The sequence below is a fragment of the Hylobates moloch genome, unplaced genomic scaffold, assembly GCF_009828535.3.
Source record: "Hylobates moloch isolate HMO894 unplaced genomic scaffold, HMol_V3 SCAFFOLD_13, whole genome shotgun sequence".
NCBI classification, from domain to species: domain Eukaryota; kingdom Metazoa; phylum Chordata; class Mammalia; order Primates; family Hylobatidae; genus Hylobates; species Hylobates moloch.
This window is the reverse complement of record NW_026652288.1, coordinates 30,816,924-30,837,674: the sequence shown is the minus strand read 5'-3', so window position 1 is coordinate 30,837,674 and position 20,751 is coordinate 30,816,924. Positions and strand designations below refer to the sequence as shown.

General features: G+C 47.0%; 1 protein-coding gene across 2 annotated transcripts in view; it reads left to right on the top strand.

Annotated features, from left to right (window-relative positions):
- GALNT14 (polypeptide N-acetylgalactosaminyltransferase 14) overlaps positions 1 to 20,751 on the top strand; it is a 231,735-nt gene that overhangs the window by 62,201 nt on the left and 148,783 nt on the right. The gene's annotated exons all lie outside the window — the stretch shown is intronic.

Here is a 20,751-nt window from a genome sequence, read left to right as displayed (position 1 = left end):
TCTATACACAGTGGTTTCAAAGTCTGCTGGTGATCTGTGTCTGCTCGAGTTAAGACAGCTTCTGACCAGGTAGATGGATAGGTGGATTCATTCAGTCTAGAAGTATTCATTGAAGTAGGTGTCAGGCACTGTGCTCAGGGAATTCTCTGCCAAACAACCAGATGCAGCCCCTGCTCTTGTGGGACTTGGGGCTGTCAGAGTTGTTTGTAGGGTGCTTTAGAGAGATTTCTTTCCCTAACTCACAAATGTGTCTGTAGAACTTCCCAGAGTGGCAGAGCCCAGCATGGGGGAAGGGTCTTCTTACAGTGGGCTTTGAACTTCCTGCCTGCCTCAAAGTGAAATCATGTTATTGAAATGGAATATGTGTGATTCAATCATCAATTCAGCAGTGAAAGGAAAAGCAGCAGCCCGGCAGTGCTGGTGGAGTAAATCATCCCGTGAGCACGGAGGAGCAGCAGCCCCTAATAGCTCTTGTAAACACGCTGTCACTCTGAGGGCTGGTCGCAGGCCAGCTGAGCCTCTCCCTGCCGTGCCTCTCTTTCTCAGAAATGCTGCCATGTCCAGCTGTGACACACATTCTGCATCATTCAAGAAACACTTTTCAAGCCGATTTCCAGGACGCAGAGATTGTTTGATTGCTTCCAGATCAATCAACAAACCTTTTAGGAGCAGCTGCTAGGTGGGTGGAGGCTCAAAGATGCAGGAGACATATTTGCATATAAAAGATGTGTGCTACTTTGCTTTTGCTTTGCTCTAAAGGAATACCTGAGACTGAGCACTTTATAAAGGAAAGAGGCTTAATTGGCTCAAGGTTCTGCAGGCTGTACAGGAAACGTGGTGCTGGCATCTACTTCAGTGGAAGACTTCAGGAAACTTCTAATCATGGCAGAAGGCAAAAGGGAAGCAGGCATCTCACATGGCCAGAGCGGGAGCAAGAGAAGAGAGGGTATGCCACACTCTTTTAAACAACCAGATCTTGTGTGAACTCAGAGTGAGAACTCGCTCTCATCACAAGGACAGCACCAAGCCATTCATGAGGGATCTGATCCCACGACCTGAACACCTCCCACCAGGCCCCACCTCCAACACTGGGGATTACATTTCAACATGAGATTTGGAGGGGACAAATATCCCAAACATATTAAGATACATGGGCAAAACCACAATTACATCCTAGATCCTGTTGCCATAGGTTGAGGACAGCATGGCCCCAGTTTTCCTATTCTTCTCAGTATCCACAGCCTTTACAGTCTGAGTCAAGAGAGTCAGTGTCTCTACCTCTTGAGTCTAGGCTGGCTGTGATTGGCTTTGGCCAATAGAATATTGTAGAAGTGACAATATGAAAATTCTGAGTCTGGGTTCCAGGAGGGCTTGCATGAGTGTTCTCTCTCTCCTTCTCTCTATTTTTCCCTCTGTCTCCCTCTTAGACCTCTACCACTGCCTAAGAACAAGTATAGTGGCTGCTACTGCAGGATGAAAGATCCTGTGTAGCAGGGCCTAGACTTCCCAGCTGAGACCATCCTGAACCAGTTAGCCCCAGGCAGACCTGTAAGCTGCCCACAGACAGCATGAGTGAGCCCAGCCTGGATCAACCCGCCCAGCCCAGGTCAGCAGAATCCCAAGCTTACCCAGAGATGTGAGAAATAAAAAACAGTGGTGGTTTTAAGCCAAAAAAAAAAAAAATCCCCCAAAGATGCACGGGGGCTGTTGAACCCCTGTTGTGTGCCTAGTGCTGCATATGGACTGTCACTGGCACTCACAGCAGCTGCCCCTTGTTAGCTCCATTTCACAGATGAAGAAGCCAAAGCTTGGGATGTCAAGCGACTTCTCCAAGGTCAGGCAGCTCAGAGTTGGACCCATCAGGGCTGACTCTGCAGGCTGTGTGCTTTGCTTGGCACTGTCTGCTTGGCACTGTCTCCCTTCACTCTGTGTCCTCTCCTGGGCAGTGAGCTGTAGTCCGCTATTTCCTACTTCCTCTGCACTGTGGGGCCATTTCTCATCCACATTTACCTCTTCTAAGTCCTCAACTCACAGGCAGCTGTTGGCAATATAAAACCCCGTTTAATTATTACTATGCACAGAGAACTCAGTGCCCAAATAAATATACAGGTAGACAGGTAGCCAACCTGGTCTAAGGTAGAGGCCCTGTGTGGCAATGGAAGGAGAAGGTTCTGCTCCTCCCCTTAGCACAGCTGCCACCATCTTCTCTCACCTGGACCATCCAGCGGTCTGTAACGGTGTCCTTTTAATCTTTTGCCCACAGAGGCTAATGATATTTTAAAATGTGAATCCACGTCAAACCCCAAGTCACAACCCTCTAGTGGCTGTTTGCCACACTTAGAATAAAATGTACAGTCCTCATCAAGGACTCCAAAGCCACATATGAGCTGGCACCTCCCACCCTGCCACCCTGACCTCATCTCTTTTCTTCTTTCTTTCACTTTCCTGCCCCAGTCCTGCCAGCCCCTAGCTGGTCCTTAAACCCACAGCATGTCTTGGGCCTTTGCAGTTGTTTTCCCTCCAGGAGGCTGCATGATTACCCTATTTAGAGGAGCCTTCTCTTGCATCCTTCCCCAAATGCTGCTCTCCCTCCCTCTTTATTTGCCAAATTTAATTTTCATCATAGTAGAGATTATTTATCGACTGATAAGTCCATCTCTTCCACTGGAATGCAAGGTCCACAAGGGCAAAATCTTTGTTTTTTTGACTGCTCTATTTCCCATGTCTAGAACAATATCTGCAGATAGTCAACATGCAACAAATATTTATATTTAAGTCCCATGTTTATAACTAACATGTTTTGAGTGCATATCATATGCCAGGCATAGGGCAAAGTTATTTCTATTATCTAAGCCTCACAAAAATCCCATAGAGTGAGTCCCTATTCGTATTCCCATTTTGCAGATGAGGACCCTGGAGCACTGACCCTGCGTATCTTGCCCAAGACCATGCAGCTGGTTAGTGTTGGAGCTGGGGGTGTTTGATTCCAGATTGGAAGCCCTTACGTACTATCCCAGGTGACCACTTGCTGCCATCACTCAAGCAGTCTGGGGAGGAGTTCTCCCTGTGAAGATCGCCTGTGCCCTGAAGTTCCTAGTATTTCCCCTGAACTTTGGTTCTTTGCCTGTTGACATCTTCCGTGCATCTAACACTCAACTGTTTAAGAGCAAAAACCAATTTATCATTACGTGTAAAAAATATAGGGCTCAAAGTAGGCACAAGTCGACAATCAGCAAGCCCAGAGCAAGGCAGAGAAGTCACATATGGTCACAGAAGGAGCACTGGGGTAGGAGTCTTTTGGACTGAGCCACCTTGTCTGGCACATCTCTGCTTGGTGGCCTAGTCTGCACAGCTTTCGTCTCTTAACTTCCATCTAGAAGGCTTCAAGGGAAGTCACTTTGTCCCTGTCTACTGAGATGAGGGATCCTATAGGAGAGATGCCTGTGTCACATTTGGAATTGGACTTAGTTATCCTCTAGGTCTCCTTCAGCTGCAGGAGTTCCAGGTTGTAAGGCAGTAAGTCCAGTGAGGGAGAGGCAAAGGAAGGCAGAATTTTCCAAGCAAACCACAGTAAGGGGCTGTGAAACAGAAAGGAAATGAGAGAAGGAAAGACATAGGGCAGAAAGAGGATGAAAGAGAGGAGAGGTCAGGCGAAGGTGAGGATGAAAGAGAGGAAGAAAGCAATGAGGGAACAAAAAAAAAAAGAGCAAGAAGGACAAAAATTTTGACCCGTGTATCTCTGCACATGCGCATGCACGCGCGTATGTGTGTGTGTGTGTGTGTGTGTGTGTGTGTGTGTGTGAGAGAGAGAGAGGTGACATACACACAGTGGAGGAAGTTGACTGGACACCAGGAAGACAACCAAGCTCAAGCTGCTTCTGCCTTTGCCCTCCACCTCTGCACCCCACAGCAGAGGGAAGATGGTACCTTCAACCCTTCCATCTTGAAATGCTCCTTTTTGCTCTGGGTTCTCCATGTTCTTCCACGTGTCTCTAGCACATCTCCCTTTCTGACTCCTCCCCATCCCCTCTTCTCCTTTCTCCCACACGTGGGTGGCCCCCACCCTGCAGCCTCGCTGTGTCCTGGGCACCGTCTCCACTGGTGGTTGCTAAGTCAGCATCTCCAGGCCGCTTTCTGCGTGTGTGGCTGTGCGGTTGCACGGGGGCCTGCTCTTGGTTTCATGGTCTGTTGTTGCTGTCTTGAAATTCTTAATGACTTTTGAGCAAGAAGCCTGCATTTTCATTTTGCACTCAGCCTTATAAACTCTGCAGTCCATCCCGCCCCAGAGCCCAGAAACCCACTGTTGGGTCTGAAGGAACAGAGAGCTGTCAGAATCCAGAGGCAGGCAGGGGCCAGAGGAAGGGGGGCTCAGACGAGAAGGAAGAGCTGCAGAGCAGCTTAGAAACTGGGGGGCAGATTCCTGGGACCAGGTGAGCCAGGTCATCAGGCAAGGCAGGAGAGGTAGGCCCGGGACACACAGTGACAGAACTCACAGTGCCTCCACCACTTTGGGTCTGGCTGTGTGGAGCCCTGTCTGTCTAGGTGGGCAGGGAAAGGGGCTGGGACAGTTGGAGCTGATGTTACTTGACACCAGTTTCTGAATGAGGCTTTTCCATCCACCCTTGATTTCAGCTCCTAATTGCTCTCCTCAAAGTCACTGGCTCTCCATTATCCTTTTGATGCTCTGATGTCCTCTGGACTTTGTTCAAAAAAGAGCTGGAAAAGGTCAAGTCCAGGAGGAACTCAGACTCATACTAGGCACATTCTCGGTTGACCCTGGTTCTACTTTCTTTTTTTAAAAAAATTTTTATTTCCATAGGTTTTGGGGGAACTGGTTGTATCTGGTTCCATAAGTAAGTTCCTTAGTGGTGATTTGTGAGATGTTGGTACACCAATCGCCCAAGCAGTATACACTGGACCCAATTTGTAGTCTTTTATCCCTTACCCTCTTCCCAGCCTTTCCCCGAGTCCCCAAAGTCCATTCTGTCATTCTTCTGCTTTGTATCCTCATAGCTTAGCTCCCACTTATGAGTGAGAACATACAATATTTGGTTTTCCATTCCTGAGTTACTTCACTTAGAATGATCCCATGTAATCTACAATCCCATGACCCTGGTTCTACTTTCATTTTTTCCAAGCCTGAGGAGGCCCTGGTCCCTGTTTGCTAATAGAGGCCAGATAGTGCTTACTGTTCCTGCAAGCATAGTGCCTGTCCCTGGGTAGGGCCAGTCTCTTCTGCATCCTTTAAACATCAAATTACTCAAACTTCCAAATTATCCATTTTGCAATTGGACAAAGGATTTTGGATCATCCCACCAATGCAATGATTTGGGCATGTGGCTACACGCTGGAATTTGGATGAACCTGAAAAAAATTTCAGACTTTAGGAGGCAAGATTTTGCATTAAAATTGGAAGTGCGGTTCACAGCATTGCCCTTGTTTGTTTCGGCTGTGCTGGCTCCTGGCTGTCAGCTGCCTCCCCTTGGGCACGCTGATAAATTGCTGCCGAGCTTTTTTCAGGCTGGTAGAAAATGGATGAGTCACAGGATTTGGGGAGCCTAACTGCAAGCTTGTTTGAGTTCAGTGTAAAATGGGCAGGTTTCAGAAGGAGGTGGTGTTCAGGTGAGGGACACACCCAGGGGTCTCTCAGCATCTCTGTTCCTGAGGACAGGACAGCCTGGGCAAGACCCAGATGGTGTGGCCATGTCTAGGTTTCTTCCAGAGGAACAGTGGGACCTACGTGGTCCCCTTTCTAACACCAAAACTGACCTCTTATGTTTATGGGCTCCTTTCTGGAGGCTGGGTGAGTGCCAGGTCCTGACTGAACTTAGAAAGGCACTTTGTGAATGAGTAGATGGTGGAATAGCCCGTGGTCAACCTGGGAAGAAGTCCTTGGTCGAGGGATTCCCACTGAATGCCCTGCCATGGGGTAGGGAGCTTCCTGGGACATCACTCCAGTGGTGGCTTCTGGCTTCTTCTCTTTTCTCCCAGAGGTACTTGGAGGATGCTCTGTGGGACTCGGAGGGTGGAGGTAAGTGGACGCAGGAAGGATTGTGACTTTGCCCCCGGTTGATTAAGCCATCCTCCTCCTCTTCTCTCGGTACAGGCCAGCTTTGATGCATTTCTTTCCTTCCTGTCTCAGTGCCTGCTTCTCACTGAGCAAGACAGTTCATCACCCCATCGGAATGGAGGAGACAAATGACAGCAGTAACGTGAACTGAGCAGGATTAGATAAAACCAAAGAGCTATCACACACAACAGTGGACAGTCATTTAAAAGGAAATCCATCTCGTTGTTGCCCAAGGCCTCTCGGGAAGAAAAAGACATCTTCCTATTGCGAGTTCAGCTTTTACTTTTGGGTGTCAAGCCTCCAGGAAGCTCAGGCCCTGCTGCTCCGGGGAGGTTGTGATCCTGGGTTGCCATAAATGAAGGCTCCTGGGGTCAGGGTTAAAAGGGAAGGCTGGAGACAGACTGCGTCTGTTTAAATCCCAGTGATAGCACTCAGGGTCTGCCCACCCCCGGGTAAAGTATCACATTCAACCTCTCAGAGACTCCATTTCTTCATTTGTAAAATGGGGATTATAACAGTGTTTCCTTCATAGGGCTATTGTGAAGAATAACTGGGGAAATACAAGCAAAGTGCTTACTACGTAACAGAGATGCAATAAATGATAAATACAGTGATTAGAGGGCAGATTTAGACTGTCTAACCTGTGTGTAGGCAAGTACACTCTCACAAACACAGAATGTCACCTTCCTTAAGTGGCCTTGTGGTAAATAACAAGAATGTTTAATGCTGTTTCTGAGATCTTGGCTTCCTCCGTGTCCCTCTCTATAGAAGGAGGATAAAGGTGGCGATCCCATCTTTTTATTTTTTAAAACAGCTTTTTTGAGATATAATCTACATACCATACAGTCTACTTGTATGACAAGTAAAGATCAATGGTTTTTAGTGTATTCTCAGGGTTATACAACAAGCACATAATCTAATTTTAGAACATCTTTGACCTCCAAAAGAAACCCTGCACCATTAGCATTCAATTCCCATGCCCCACCCCGCTCCAGGTAACCACTAATCTGCTTTCTGTCTCCACACATTTGCCTATTCTGGACATTTCATATAAATAGAATCGTATAATATGTGGCCTCTTGCGGCTGGCCTCTTTCATTTACCATGATGTTCTCAAGGTTCATCTATGCTGTAGCATGTGCCAGTACTTTCTTCCTTTTTATTAGCAAATAATATTCCATTGTATGGATATGCTGGCTTTGTTTACCCATTCATCCGCAGAGGGATGTTTGTTTTGTTTCTGCTTTATTATTAGTCCTCCAGCCTCATCTTAAACACCTAGGGGCCCCATTGTTGCCCTGTCCGCATGGGGCAGTGGTGAGCTGCTCTGTTCAGAAAGGTTGTCCCAGAACTGTCTCTAGTGTGGCTTCTTTGCAGGGGGAGGTAGAAGAGGAGTAGCTCTGCACTATTCAGAATGCGTTTGCTATTAATTATGGACCTTTCTTTTCTTTTTTCTTTTTTTTTTTTTTTTTGAGACGGGGTCTTGCTTTGTCATGCAGCTGGAGTAGAGTGGCGTGATCTCTGGAGTGCAGTGGCACAATCTGGGCTCACTGCAACCTTCGCCTGCTGGGTTCAAGCTATTGGTGCCTCAGCCTCCCGAGTAGCCGGGATTACAGGCATGTACCACCCCACGTGGCTAATTTTTGTATTTTTAGTAGAGATGGGGTTTCGCCACGTTGGCCAGGCTGGTCTCAAACTCCTGGCCTCAAGTGATCCACCTGCCTTGGCCTCCCAAAGTGCTGGGATTACAGATGTGAGCCATTGCACCAAGCCAATTATGGACCTTTTTAAGTCTACAGCTGCCTTCTCTCAGAAGCAACTGGAACATAGGGGCCTGCTGGTCTGGGCTCCAGGGTTCTGCAGAGTTTCCATTTTTGGGAGTGGACTTGGAATCCCTTTCTGGGCAGGGCTTGGGGAAAAGATGAGAGTCTGTCTTGAGGCAGGAGGAAGGGGAGGCTCCTGAGCTTCGTTTCAGATACAGAGAAGGAGAGTCAAGGCCCACACGAAGGAAGAGCAGGTTCCAGAATCAGGGGCCCATGTTGGCAGCCTTCCTGCCTGCTCCTCCCCAAGATTGTAGGTCACAGGAGGAGTAACAGTGTGCATACCCAGACTACCTGACTCGCCTTAGCCACCGAGTGACATAAGTCCCTGAGCACTTCTGAGCCTTAATCCTTATCTGGAAAATGAGTGAGACATGCCCATTTTATAACATTTTAATGAAAATTAAGTGAGCTGATAGTGGTAGAAGCAGAGCGCTGTATGGAAGTGACAGAGGTTTGTTTTTGCTGTGCAAGTTGGCTCTAACTCTTAAGTCCTCCCTCTGCTAGAGAGGTAGGCTCTCCTGTCTTTGAAACTGGGTAAACTGAGGCATGGAAAGCCACCTCAGTCACAGAGCTACCATGGGCAGAGCCAGGGACCCTGTATTACTGCAGACCCAATGCCCTGAGCAGATCCTGCTTTCCTGAGCAAGTGCACCCTCTGCCCGCATAAAACTGCCTCAGAAGAGGATGCTCAAAGTCTGCAAAGTCTGGGGATGTCGTGAAGACAGCCTGAGTCTCTCAGTGACCCCACCCCTGTGCCTCTGCACTCAGCACGGCATTCCCAGACTCTCAGGGCTTCTCTAGGGGTAACCAGGGGCTCTCATCTTCTCTTTGGCCCCCATGGGGCATGGACCCCTTGCTCCTGGGCTCACTGCATGGCTGGAAGTTCAGAGGTTCCTGCTGCCATTCCTCTCTGCAGCACAGAGCACTGAGACTGACTATGGGAATCTCCCGTTTGGCCCCCTGCCCTTGCCTATGTGACAAATAAGGGGACCAAGGCCAGGGAGGCTGGGTGATGGGGAGAGAGGGCCCTGGGCTGGCGGGAGGTAATGGCAAGGCAGATACTATGGTCACTGAGGGATGATGATGCCAAGACTGCTGGGGGACGGAAAAGGAGACTTTTGGCTGGGGAAGGCTGACCTGGTCCCACTGTGTCACTGGTGTTACAGAGGGTAGGGAAAGGCTGATGTCCAGGCCTCTGGGCAGTGTCGGGGTGAGGTAGGTGGGTGTGCAGCAGCCTGCCCCTTTCCCAGCTTGGCTGGGTCTGGAAATTGCATTTTCCACCGCCTGGGCAGCTTTCTATGTGACTAGATTTCTCCTTTCTGTTTCTGGAGGGCAGCCCAGCTCAGGAGGCTGGCATTGTGTGGCACTGTGGGAGCAGGCTGGCCTTGGTGGGGGTTGGGGGGTGCGCTCAGTGGTGGCAGTGTTGGCCTGGGTGGGCATCTCTGTGCACCTGCAGCTGAGCCCTGGGGGCTGCCTGCTCTGTGCTCCGGCTCTTCACAGAAACCAATATTTGCAGCCAGGTTTATCTTTCCACTGGGATCCCGGGGATGATGATGTTTTGGCCAAGATGTACTTTGTGTCCAACTCCTGTCAGCATTTCTGAGGGAAGAGTGCTCATTAAAGGCTTCCCTGCATGGCGCCTCCCTGCTCACTCAGCCTGAGTGACATAAATAAGCCCTTTGTTTCTTTTTCACGAGCAAACCCAGACCCTTAAAGATGGCTGGACACCACCCCCCACGCGCTCCCCGCCCCCCCACCCCACACCCTTTCGCAGCTGCTGGAGTCTCCGGTGGTGTGGGTGAGTAATGGCCCTGTCGAGGCCCAGCCTCGCTTCTCTGGCTTCTGACAGGCACCTGGGTGCTTTGCAGCCAAGAGGCTGCTAGGAATTCTTCATCGGTCTCCCTTAATGGTGATGCCCTGGCCTGGGGGGGCCTAAAACCAGCTCAGCTGAGGAGCCGATGCAAAGCATGGAACAGCAAGCACACTCAGAATGGAACCTCCATGGGATGGAAGGGGGCAACAGTGCCATGAAAAAGGGCCCTGCCATGTATGCCTCCTCCTCTGGGCACCTGCAGCTATGATCTCATCTCTCTCACATATCAACCCTGTAGGCGAGGTAAGGTAAGAATCAGAGAAGTTGAGCCACTTGCTCTAGGTCACACAGGTAGGAAGAGGGTGGGGCAGGGATTGGAATCCTGACTCAAAGGCCTGTACTCTTGTTACTGTGCCCTACTGTCTTCCCTTGGGTTAAGTTTTTGGATGGTCTCTGGGGGATACTTAGGTAAGTCGCAAGGCATGAATATATTCTGAGCTGGAACTCAAACCCAGGTCTGCCTCTTGACTTCTGCCGGGCTCTTCATTCTCCTCTGACATGGGGCAGGAGGGATTTGTAGGAGGGTTAGTTATGGTCTATCTCAAGGTCAGAGGCTCCCCAGCACGATTTGAATGTGATGCCTTCCATAGTGCTTCGAGTCACACATAACTTTTTCGGTACAGTCTGCAAATCTGAGGCCCTGCCGGACCATCATCAAGTTGACGAGGCAGGAAGGTGTGCAGCAGCAGCATCCGCCCATTCCAAGGCCCTCCTCCTGGCCTCTTGCTGGCCCTGACTCCCCTCCCCAGCATGATGCCATCTGCTCAGGATCTTGTCTGCTCATCTTTGCCAGGCACTAAGCTGCATGCTGTACCTGTAGCATTTAATTTGCCTTAATTCTTACCACTTTCCTGAAAGGTATTCTCCCCGTTTTTCTGATGCAGAAAATGGATCTCTGAGAGCGCTACTGACTTGTCCAAGTTCACATCACTGTTCCATCAGTGGAGGGACTGGGACAGACCCACAGGAGTACTTTTCCCACTGTCATCTCAGCCCTCAGTAGAGCAGGAGCGAGGAAGCGGGAGGCTTGAAGCAAGAGTGTGAAACATCAGACATCACCTCTGCCCTCAGGGCTCTGGAGACCTCAAGCATCCACATGATATTTAAAACAATAAAACCAAAGAGGAGACAATAAAGGACCAAGATGGATATCTGGGCTGTATATTCTGTGGGTGAACAGAGCTGGGAGGTCTGCTGGGCTGATCTGGAGAGGAGAGACCAGTTTGGGGCCTGCTTCCAGCCACTCATCCATCTCCCCCACTTTTCATCACCCGAGGAGAAGCTCAGCCAGCCTGAAAGTGTGAGCGCTTCATCTGCCGGCAAGGAGGGAGGAGGCAAATCACTTAAAACGTGCGAAGAGTTTTTTTACCACTCTTTCCCTTCTCATCTTTGTTTTTTCTGGAGATCAATACAGACAATGGGAAAGTTATTCCCAGAAGAAGACCTGGCTATGTAGTTTTAAAATATACTTACTCCTTCTTCCCCAGTCCCCTTCACGTTCCCCTATTGCATTTGTTGAGAGCAGAGCCATTTCCGAGAAGCGATGTCAGGTAGTGGTGTTTGGATGGTGAGCTATGACTGCTGTTGTCTATCTACAGGTGCACTTGTGTCTGGCAAGATCCAATAGGATGATCTCACTTCTGCCAGCCCAGCCGAAATCAGCGATACATTTGTGTCATATATTTTGGCCTGTGAACATCCACTCTTGGATATTCTATAAATGGAATAATCTAAGGGAATTAGAATAGATGTTCATTTTCAAATGTTTCCTCCAGTGGAATCCCTTTAGTTAAATTTAGTCCCCAGATATGAACTGGGTAAAAGTGGAGTTCCTTTGTTTTTCGGGGGCAGGGTTTGGGACGACACAACCACAGACTCCAGGCCTCTGAGGGAGGTCTGGAAAACACTGGGGTAGTTGACTGCAAGGCAGTTTCTAGATCTAATATTTTAAAAATTTACCATCTTATATTATTCTCCTCAGTTTTGTGCCTGTGGCTGGACTTTCCTGGGAGCCAGTGACAGCTGTGTGGGCAGAGATATTCTTTTACATTTAAGTTGTGTCCCTGCACACAGTGGGAACACAACAGCAGATTTATACCCAGTTGAATTTCAGTCTCTATCCCTACTCAAATCAAGCATTTGCAACAGCTTGTCTGAGAGAGAGAGCCAATAGCCACCAGTCTAGATGTGATGTCTACTCTGCATGCTCATGGAGCCAGCCATGAGCCTTGCTGTCTCTCCTTCTTTGCCATCTGTAAAAGCAAATTCTTTGCCCAACAGGATGAAATGAGAATGAAATCCTCATTTGGAAGTCCCATCTGTAGGGCTGCCTTCTCAAATCTTTTCCATCCAGGCAAAATTATACCTAGGTACTACCAGGGAGAAATGCCATTCATTTTCAAGAATTTATTGAAACTTACACGAATAATAGACAAGCAGAGAGCCAAATCATGAGTGAATTCCCATTCAGAATTGCTACAAAGAGAGTAAAATACCTCGGAATACAACTTACAAAGGACATTAAGGACCTCTTCAGGGAGAACTACAAACCACTGCTCAAGGAAATAAGAGGACACAAACAAATGGAAAAACATTCCATGCTCATGGATAGGAAGAATCAATATCGTGAAAATGGCCATACTGCCCAAAGTAATTTATAGATTCAATGCAATTCCCATCAAGCTACTGTTGATTTTCTTCACAGAATTAGAAAAAACTACTTTAAATTTCATATGGAACCAAAAAAGAGCCCATATAGCCAAATCGATCCTAAGCAAAAAGTACAAAGCTGGAGGCATCACATTACCTGACTTCAAACTATACTACAAGATTACAGTAACCAAATCAGCATGGTATCAGCACCAAAACAAATATATAGACCAATGCAACAGAATAGAGGCCACATAAATAACACCACACATCCACAACCATCTGATCTTTGACAAACCTGACAAAAACAAGCAATGGGGAAAGGATTCCCTATTTGATAAATGGTGCTGGGAAAACTGGCTAGCCATATGCAGAAAACAGAAACTGGACCCCTTCCTTACACCTTATACAAAAATTAACTCAAGATGGATTAAAGACTTAAACATAAAACCTAAAACCATAAAAACCCTAGAAGAAAATCTGGGCAATACCATTCAGGACATAGGCATGGGCAAAGACTTCATGACTAAAACATCAAAAGCAATTGCAACAAAAGCCAAAATTAACAAATGGATATAATCCTAAAGAGCTTCTGCACAGCAAAAGAAACTATCATCAGAGTGAACAGAGCAACCTACAGAATGGAAGAAAATTTTTTCAATCTATCCATCTGACAAAGGTCTAATATCCAGAATCTACAAGGAACATAAGCAAATTTACAAGAGTAAAACCAAACAACCCTATCAAAAAGTGGGTGAAGGATATGAACAGACACTTCTCAACAGAAGACATTTGTGTGGCCAACAAACAAATGAAAAAAAGCTCATCATCACTGGTCTTTAAAGAAATGCAAATCAAAACCACCATGAGATGCCATCTCATTCCAGTTAGAATGGCGATCATTAAAAAGTCATGAAACAACAGATGCTGGAGAGGATGTGGAGAAATAGGAACACTTTTACACTGTTGGTGGGAGTATAAATTAGTTCAACCCTTGTGGAAGACAGTGTGACGATTCCTCAAGGATCCAGAAATAGAAATACCATTTGACCCAGCAATCCCATTACTGGGTATATATCCAAAAATTATAAATCATTCTACTATAAAGACACATGCACATGTATGTTTATTGCAGCACTATTTACAATAGCAAAGACTTGGAACCAACCCAAATGCCCATCAATGATAGACTGGATAAAGAAAATGTGGCACATATGCACCATGGAATACTATGAAGCCATAAAAAAGAATAAGTTCATGTCCTTTGTAAGAACATTGATGAAGCTGGAAACCATCGTTCTCAGCAAACTAACACAGGAACAGAAAACCAAACACCACATGTTCTCAGTCATAAGTGGGAGTTGAACAATGAGAACACATGGACCCAGGGAGGGGAACATCACATACTGGGGCCTGTCGGGAGGTGGGGGGCAAAGGGAGGGAGAGCATTAGGACAAATACCTAATGCATGCGGGGCTTAAAACCTAGATGATGGGTTGATAGACGCAGCAAACCACCATGGCACATGTATACCTATGTAACAAACTTGCACGCTCTGCACGTGTATCCCAGAACTTAAAGTAAAATAAAAAAAAATTAGTATGACTTGATTCCAAAAACAACAACAAAAATAATTTATTGAAACTATCTGTTTTAGGCATTATGTTAAATGCCAGGGTATGAATACATGTAAACTGTGATCCTGTCTTCAAGGGTTATTCAGTGCTCATGGTAGCAGTAGGCACCTGGGGGAGGATGGGAGGGTTATAAGATGTGGTAACGAGTTCTCAGCAGGTGGAGAATAGACTGCAAGGACTTTATTCTGAAAACGACAAGGAACTAAGTTTAAAGGATAAGGAATAAAGGAAAGAACATACTCGGCAGGGGAAATAGCATGAGCCAACACTTGCAGGCATTGCTGAGCCTGCCTTTTTTCTTGAGGTTGCACAGTGGTCTGGGGTACTTGGAATATCAGGTTTCTTAGGGAAAGTACCTGGAGGTGATAGTGGCCAGAGAGTTTGGAGACCAAGTGGGAAAGGCCATATGAGCTACAGGATGATGAGTTTGTTTCCACAAAATTTATGGTCATTGTTCAGTTTTAGGAAATTTATGGTCATTGTTCAGTTTTAGGAAGATCACTCTGATGGTATTTTAAAGACTGCATGTTGGAGTGAGGAAAAAAGGAGCTCAGTTGTCTTTGGGAGTGATCATGGGAAGACAGACTGTGGTGGCATGATTTTATTTTAAATGAGAAAGAGGAAGAGGGTGGATGCCAGAGATTTTGGAAGTAAAGTTAATAAACCTATAACGGATTTGATGGTTGAGAAACAGAAATTAAGGAAGAGGCCATATTTCTGGTTTGAGAAGCTGGATGGAGACAGGAACTTGCTATTGAAATTGGAGTTGGGTGGAGAATGAGCACCTTGGTTATGGGAGGTGGAGATGAGGCTGTAGATGAGTTGAGTTTGAAGCATCTATGGGTCATCCAAATGGGATGTCTGGTAAGGGGTTGAGCTCAGGAAGAAGGCCAGGTTCATGGGTGATAGCTGACTGCCTGGCTGTGGCTGGACGATCCAGGGATCACTTGAATGGCAGAAGAGAAACACCAACAATGAAAAAGGAAAGAGAAGGGAAGATCAGGAATGCAGAAGGAAGAACCGGAGGAAGTCCTGCCTTCTCTTCAAAGCCTCCTAGGAAGAAAGTCTGCCAATAAGAAAGCAGCCTCCGTCAGTCCTGTGGCCATAGAAGCCCATCACACTGCTGTGTCCTGGGGCTTCCCTAGAAAAGTCCTGGCTGGGTGGAGCACTGGCAAGATGAAGGACAATGCAAAAGAGAGCCAGGTGGTTCTGCAGAATTGGCTGTCTTTGGGCCCCTCACTGGCTTCCCTTGGAGACAGGTGACCTGCTGGGCCCCAAGCACCGGAACTGATCGAGAGAGCTGTTTAACTTAAACACATCACCCCAGCTGCACCATGGCTGGGCCCCTGGTGTCATGTTGACAGCCGCTAGCCGATTAAAGGTGCAGCTAGACTGGCGGGGCACAGTTCTGAGGAGCTGCTATTACAGCATTTATTAGCAGGACTGTAGTTAATGGTTAGCAAATGTTTTATGAACAGGTTCCCCATGCTCTGTGAAGGCTGATTCAGTCTATTCAGAATGGAATTGCCTTCCCCTATGAAACTTAGGAGTGTATAATCAGTTCTTTCCCTCCGCTGAAGGATTTTCCCTGTGGCAGGAGTGGGACATTGGCCCTGTTTTAGTTAAATAGGGCTTGTTCTGAAGAAAGTCCTTGGTGGTGGGCTTGTGTGTGTCCAGGGATCTTATGTGGATTTTTGGCAAAGTGGGGACCAGAGTGATTTGTTTCTTTTGGGTGGAGATAGACAGTCTGGAAAAGCTGAATGGTCACTATGGATTCTGCTCAACCTGGCAGAGAAAACCCTGACCTGGGACCTCCTTGGTTCTGGTCCTGGCTGGGGTACTGATTTCCTCCTCACCCTGGGCAGGCTATGCAACCTTCCTGCCTTTGGTCTCTTCACCTGTCGAGTACAGCTAATAACATCTTTCTTCCTCTCAGTTGATTATAGGAATTAATGACTATGAAACGTATCTAGTGCAGGGAGCGGAAAGGGATTGGGATTGTGTAAATACTAAACATTCAAGGAGAGTTGGGAATTCCCATTGAAAGAGTAGGGGAAATGTAATTTGGTATTGTTTTAGTCTGCTTGGGCTGCTATAACAAAATGTATAAACCAGGTGGGTTCTAAACAGCAGAAGTATTGCTCACAGTTATGAAGGCTGGGAAGTCCAAGATCAAGCAGTCAGTGTCCAGTGAGGACCTGCTTTCTGGCCCATACACAGAGCCTTCTTGCTGTGTCTTCACATGGCAGAAGGGGTGAGGGGCCTCTCTTGGGCCTCTTTATCATTTTTATTTTTAATTTTTTTAAATACAGTGTCTTGCTGTGTTGCCTAGGCTGGAGTGCAGTGGCACAATCACGGCTCACTGTAGCCTCAAACTCCTGGGCTCAAGCAATCCTCCTGCTCAGCCTCTCAAGTAGCTGGGACTCAAGGCATGTGCCACCATGCCCAGCTCTCTTGAGCCTCTCTTATAAGGGCACTAGTCTCATTCATAAGGTTCCTCCCCCATGACCTAAGGCCCCACTTCCTCGTACCATCGCTTTGGGAGTTAGGATTTCTATATATGAATTTTAGGGGGACACAGATGTTCAGATCATAGTGTTCGTTAGCCATATATTTGATATCAAATTGAATTCCTGAGAGTATTTATTCAGGATAAGTAACAGTTTAGGATGGATACATAAAGCATTGACTATTTCTATTAGAGATAGAAATGGGCTGTGATTTCTGTTCTTAATTCAAGGAGAACTAATACTGTTTTTTCATTAATGACAAATGGGCAAGGAGGGTAGAGCTACAAGGCTGGCTTACTTTCCTCTATAAAACCAAGGCTTAAGAAATATTGTCCCTTGGGAAATCAGGGGGTTCAGATTTTCAACCCTCCAACTTGTACTTAAACAGATGTTTCTTTTATCTGTGTGCTTTTTACTGAAATTATTTTCGCTAAATTACACATTGAAACCACAGATACTCAATGGCTAGTAGGCAGATGACCGTATCTCTTCAATGCCTTTTCTGTTTCTCAGTGGAAGGGCCTCTCTAGCCTAAAACTACTGAAGGGCAGGGTTTTGGTTGAGCCATTTGTATCTGCTATCTTACATCTTCTGTTGAAAAAGAGTTTCAGATATTGCTTAGAAAACTTGAGAACTCAGCCTGGTTCTCGTATTCGGCAGATAATTGACTTTGAACAATTCTCTTAATGTCTCTGAACTTTGTCTCATCCAAAAATATAAGTAGTGTAATAAGGCCCACATTATAATGTTGTGGAGATGTCATGGGACATTGTGTATGAAAGCTCTGTGCATGTGCCAGATGTGGGGATTCTTGGCCAGAGCCGAAAAGGAGGTAAATGAGGAGGAAATCTAGCAGTACCATCTAGTGCCTTGACCCCATATGGCTTGTCTCTCTCTCCTGAGGTCAACCTGACATCTTCCTTTCTCCTTCTGGGGAGTGGCCCACTGACTGCTGAGTGCTTCTGTGGGCAGAGGTCTAGGAGTCCTTAGTCCATCCAAAGACCTTCCCTAGATGAGTCTGACCCTGATGATCAAAGGATGTCCTAGGTGTGTTTACTAAGAATAAACTGCAGAGCAGCCTGTTCTCAGAGCCCAGCACCAGCCTGCAATGAAAGCAGACTCACCGAGAACTCCCTCACCAGGCACCCTGCTCCCGGATTGATGCACTGTCCCACCTAATCTGCCCAGCCCAGCCCGCTGGGAGGTGGGCGTGGTGGTTCCCTTTTCATGGGTCAGGAGCTGAGGCTCAGAGAGGTGAAATGACTTGCTCAATGTCATATAGCTAGTGAAGAGTTGTGCCAGTGGGATACCTGTAGGAAACAGCTGTTGCAGGCAGTGGGTGTGACTGAGGAGACTTTCATGGAAAGGACTTTTTTTAAAAGCTGTCTTGGCAGAGGTAAGGGAATATGCTCAGGGACTAACACCAGCAGGAAGCAGTTACCACCTAGGGCTGAGGGGCAGGGCAGGGAATAGTGTTACTGGTGGAGGGAGCTACCCTGGAGCCCTGGCGGAGGGCCCCGACAGGAGCTGTAACTACCAGGGTGCAGTGTTGAGCAGGAGGTGAGGAGTAAATGCCTAGTCTTTCTTTCCTCCCTCCTGAAGGTCTCCTGCAGGTGCCTCCAACCAGCTGAGGCTCAACCCAACGCTAAGCCAGAGGGCCGAGAGGCCAGGGTATGGTTTAGTAGTGCTCAGCTTCCCCAGCTCAGGGCAAGGTGGAAAAGGTCAGAGACGTATGGGGGAAGGAGCCAAGGGAGCATAGCCATCATGCAGACCTAAGCCTGACAGCAGACAACATCAGGCCCATTGCCATCTCACTAAGCTGAGTTAGTGTTATCCACTTTCAGATAGAGTGTAGTTACCACCTGGTGTTTTCCGGCTGGATGAATAAAAACAGTAAAGCACCTGATCATTGTTCCCCTTGGTGACTGTGAGAAGGGCCGTTGCCTCTCATGTGGTCCTGGAGCCAGGCCTGGTGCCTTAGCTGCTAAGCTGGGTCTCCCAGGCTTGGCCCAGCTTTACATCTACACAATGTGGCTGTTGCAGGTGTGTGTGTGTGTGTGTGTGTGTGTGTGTGTGTGTATATATATATATATAAAATTTCAACTTTTTAGATTCATGGGGCACATGTGCAGGTTTGCTGCATGGAGTATATCGTGTGATGGTGAGGTTTGGGATACAAATGAGTCCATCACCCAGGTAGTGAGCATAGTACCAAATAGCTAGTTTTTCAACCCTTGTCCCCCTCCCTCCTTCTCCTGTCTAGTAGTCCCCAGTGTCTATTGTTGCTGTCTTTGTATCCATGAGTATCCTGTGTTTAGCTCCCACTTATAAGTGAGAACATGCAGATTTGATTTTCTGTTCCTGTGTTAATTCGCTGAGGATAATGGCCTCCAGCTGCATCCATGTGGCTGCAAAGGACATGATTTCATTCTTTTTATGGCTGTGTAGTATTCCATAGTGTATATGTATCACTTTTTTTTATTCAATCCATTGTTGATGGGCACCTAAGTTGATTCCATGTGTTTGCTATCATGTATAGTGTTGCAAGTATTTTGAAATGCTGTTTTTATCTTGTCACTACCTTGAAACTGCAGCAGTTATTAGACCTACTGCTAGATCTTGTTTAATGCATCAGTGAAGAAACACTTGTATCGCTATATCACAAGTTTAAAAAATATTTTGAAATACCCGATTTCAATATAATTTGTTTCCTTTGTAATACTATGCATTTTATTTTTTGCATTTGTAAGTGCTATTCTGAGAAGGGATGCATAGGCCTCCCCATGGCAGGTGCACACGAAAGACTCAGAACCCCTGAGCTGGATGATTTTAGACCCTGGTACATTGACCTGAATCATAGGTACTAGATTGTGGTGAGTGATGGCTCAGTGATCTGGGTCATAATGTCTGGCCAGGGGCTTCCCATGCCCTGAGGCTGAGGATCTTGGACCAACCTCCAGGAGTGCGCCTGAGATGGTTTTTGGCTCTTTCTGCATCTGGATTTTCTGATCTAAACATTGATCCTTTCTCATGACCACACTTCTGAGGCAAGTGTCCTGAGAAAGGAGAGTAGGGACAGATGAGCCTGAACCTACCAAACGGACAATGGTAAACCAGAAGATGATCACCTTCAACTTGGCATGTTCTCAAAGTGGGACCCACTCATCACCTGCCTACTTTGGAATCACTTGGGAAGCTTCTTAGAATGTAGGCTTCCACAGTGTCACCCTCAGTCCTGCTGAGTCAGCATTTTGGGAGCAGGGCCTGGGGATCTGCATTTCATGAGCCTCTTGGGTGATTTGGGGCACATGGATGTTTGAGAACCAGAACCACTGCTGTAGATTCCCTGTGCCCCTGGGACTTTTAATTTGACTCGAAGTTCAAAGTTTTAATTGAATTTTAAACAACATACCTAATTTTCTAAACCAAGTTGCACACTGGTTGGATTGAAAGAATGCAAGTGAGGAGGATCATTGCTTTTAGCACTGTCTAGGTCTCTTCTTGCTCCTGTCCAGCATAACTAGAGGTCCTATTGTTAGGCTGAGCTGTGGCTGCTGTCCTCTCTGGCTGGGCTACTTTTCATAAGAGAAATAAGGCAGCCAGTCACCATACTAGCAGGGTCTTTCTCCCACTGCCCTGGAAGGCAGGAGAAGTAATTTTTCCACTGTTCAGTCCTTTTCAAGTGGTTACTCTAGGGATCCGTTGCCAAGGACTGGCCAGTGGGGATCCTCTCTTCTTTCAGTGAGCCTGCTCAAAACCCTCTCCTTATAACAGGGGGCTCCTTCCAGGACCCAGTGCCCTAGTTGGATCAGTGGCACAGACACTCGGTAGCAGGGGCACACCAGAGCTCAGAGATTAGATAATAGCATAACAGCCCCTTTGGCCTCTGGTAACTGGAGTCTCAGTTGACCTGGACTGTTCTGTTTTTCCCCTGAAGTTTTACATTGCAAGGCCAGTCATTTGATCAAGTGAAATGACAAGGCTGTGGTTTTATATAGTGCCGTTAATTCAAGCGTTGAAAGTGCTATTCAAAGGTCAGAACTTCCAAAGGGATAAGTGCCCATGCCATTTATGTTCTTTAAAATATTAGGATAAATGAAAAGCAGTAGGCTGGCGTCCCACTGATGGGTTTACGCTTTCCAGATCTTCATTAGTGCTTCTGAAGATTGCCAGCATTATGTGGATGATC